The sequence below is a fragment of the Nerophis ophidion genome, linkage group LG16 (genome assembly GCF_033978795.1).
Source record: "Nerophis ophidion isolate RoL-2023_Sa linkage group LG16, RoL_Noph_v1.0, whole genome shotgun sequence".
Taxonomy (NCBI): Eukaryota; Metazoa; Chordata; class Actinopteri; order Syngnathiformes; family Syngnathidae; genus Nerophis; species Nerophis ophidion.
The window spans coordinates 1,037,684-1,040,827 of NC_084626.1; positions in this window are offsets into that span (position 1 = coordinate 1,037,684).

Here is a 3,144-nt window from a genome sequence, read left to right on the forward strand (position 1 = left end):
TGCGTGACTTAGTTTTACGTGAGGAGACTGGTGCACACGATGAGTATGACGATCTTCCTGGTATGAGTGTATCCCATTATGGAGGATGCCTGTGCGTGACTTAGGGTCACGTGAGGAGACTGCTGCACACGACGAGTATGACAATCTTCCTGGTAGGGGTGTATCCCTTTATGAAGGATGCCTGTGCATGTCTTAGTTTTACTTGGGGAGACTGGTGCACAAGACGAGTATGACGATCCTCCAGGTAGGGGTGTATATCTTTATGGGGGATGCCTGTGCGTGACTTAGTTTTACGTGAGGAGACTGGTGCACACGACGAGTATGACAATCTTCCTGGTAGGGGTGTATCCCTTTATGAAGGATGCCTGTGCATGTCTTAGTTTTACTTGGGGAGACTGGTGCACAAGACGAGTATGACTATCTTCCTGGTAGGGGTGTATCCCTTTATGGAGGATGCCTGTGCGTGACTTAGTTTAACGTGGGGAGACTGGTGCACAGGAGTATGACGATCTTTCTGGTTGGGGTGTATCCCTTTATGAAGGATGCCAGTGCATGTCTTAGTTTTACTTGGGGAGACTGGTGCACAAGACTAGTATGACGATCTTCCTGGTAGGGGTGTATCCCTTTATGGAGGATGCCTGTGCGTGACTTAGTTTAACGTGGGGAGACTGGTGCACAGGAGTATGACGATCTTTCTGGTAGGGGTGTATCCCTTTATGGAGGATGCCTGTGCGTGACTTGGTTTAACGTGGGTAGTCTAGTGCACACGACGAGTATGACGATCATCCTGGTAGGGGTGTATCCCTTTATGGGGATGCCTGTGCGTGACTTAGTTTAACGTGAGGAGACTGGTGCACACGACGAGTAAGACGATCCGCCTGGTAGGGGTGTATCCCTTTTATGGGGGATGCCTGTGCGTGACTTAGTTTAACGTGGGGAGACTGGTGCACACAACGAATATGACGATCTTCCTGGTAGGGGTGAATCCCTTTATGGAGGATGCCTGTGCGTGACTTAGTTTAACGTGGGGAGAATGGTGCACACAACGAGTATGACTATCCGCCTGGTAGGGGTGTATCCCTTTATGGAGGATGCCTGTGCGTGACTTAGTTTAACTTGGGGAGACTAGTGCACACGACGAGTATGACGATCCGCCTGGTAGGGGTGTATCCCTTTATGGGGGATGCCTGTGCGTGACTTGGTTTAACGTGGGTAGTCTAGTGAACACGAGTATGACAATCCTCCTGGTAGGGGTGTATCCCTTTATGGGGGATGCCTGTGCGTGACTTAGTTTTACGTGAAGAGACTGCTGCACACAACGAGTATTGACGATCCGCCTGGTAGGGGTGTATCCCTTTATGAGGGATGCCTGTGCGTGACTTAGTTTAACGTGGGTAGTCTAGTGCACACGACGAGTATGACGATCATCCTGGTAGGGGTGTATCCCTTTATGGGGATGCCTGTGCGTGACTTAGTTTAACGTGAGGAGACTGGTGCACACGACGAGTAAGACGATCCGCCTGGTAGGGGTGTATCCCTTTTATGGGGGATGCCTGTGCGTGACTTAGTTTAACGTGGGGAGACTGGTGCACACAACGAATATGACGATCTTCCTGGTAGGGGTGAATCCCTTTATGGAGGATGCCTGTGCGTGACTTAGTTTAACGTGGGGAGAATGGTGCACACAACGAGTATGACTATCCGCCTGGTAGGGGTGTATCCCTTTATGGAGGATGCCTGTGCGTGACTTAGTTTAACTTGGGGAGACTAGTGCACACGACGAGTATGACGATCCGCCTGGTAGGGGTGTATCCCTTTATGGGGGATGCCTGTGCGTGACTTGGTTTAACGTGGGTAGTCTAGTGAACACGAGTATGACAATCCTCCTGGTAGGGGTGTATCCCTTTATGGGGGATGCCTGTGCGTGACTTAGTTTTACGTGAAGAGACTGCTGCACACAACGAGTATTGACGATCCGCCTGGTAGGGGTGTATCCCTTTATGAGGGATGCCTGTGCGTGACTTAGTTTAACGTGGGGAGACTGGTGCACACGATGAGTATGACGATCTTCCTGGTATGAGTGTATCCCATTATGGAGGATGCCTGTGCGTGACTTAGGGTCACGTGAGGAGACTGGTGCACACGACGAGTATGACAATCTTTCTGGTAGGGGTGTATCCCTTTATGAAGGATGCCTGTGCATGTCTTAGTTTTACTTGGGGAGACTGGTGCACAAGACCAGTATGACGATTTTCCTGGTAGGGGTGTATCCCTTTATGGAGGATGCCTGTGCATGTCTTAGTTTTACTTGGGGAGACTGGTGCACAAGACGAGTATGACGATCTTCCTGGTAGGGGTGTATCCCTTTATGAAGGATGCCTGTGCATGTCTTAGTTTTACTTGGGGAGACTGGTGCACAAGACGAGTATGACGATCTTCCTGGTAGGGGTGTATCCCTTTATGGAGGATGCCTGTGCGTGACTTGATTTAACATGGGGAGACTGGTGCACAGGAGTATGACGATCTTTCTGGTAGGGGTGTATCCCTTTATGGAGGATGCCTGTGCGTGACTTGGTTTAACGTGGGTAGTCTAGTGCACACGACGAGTATGACGATCATCCTGGTAGGGGTGTATCCCTTTATGGGGGATGCCTGTGCGTGACTTAGTTTAACGTGAGGAGACTGGTGCACACGACGAGTAAGACGATCCGCCTGGTAGGAGTGTATCCCTTTTATGGGGGATGCCTGTGCGTGACTTAGTTTAACGTGGGGAGACTGGTGCACACAACGAGTATGACGATCCGCCTGGTAGGGGTGTATCCCTTTATGGAGGATGCCTGTGCGTGACTTGGTTTAACTTGGGGAGACTAGTGCACACGACGAGTATGACGATCCGCCTGGTAGGGGTGTATCCCTTTATGGTGAATGCCTGTGCATGACTTAGTTTAACGTGGGGAGAATGTGCACACAACGAGTATGACGATCCTCCTGGTAGGGATGTATCCCTTTATGGGGGATGCCTGTGCGTGACTTAGTTTAACGTGGAGAGACTGGTGCACACGACGAGTATGACGATCCTCCTGGTAGGGGTGTATCCCTTTATGAAGGATGCCTGTGCATGACTTAGTTTAACGTGGGGAAAGT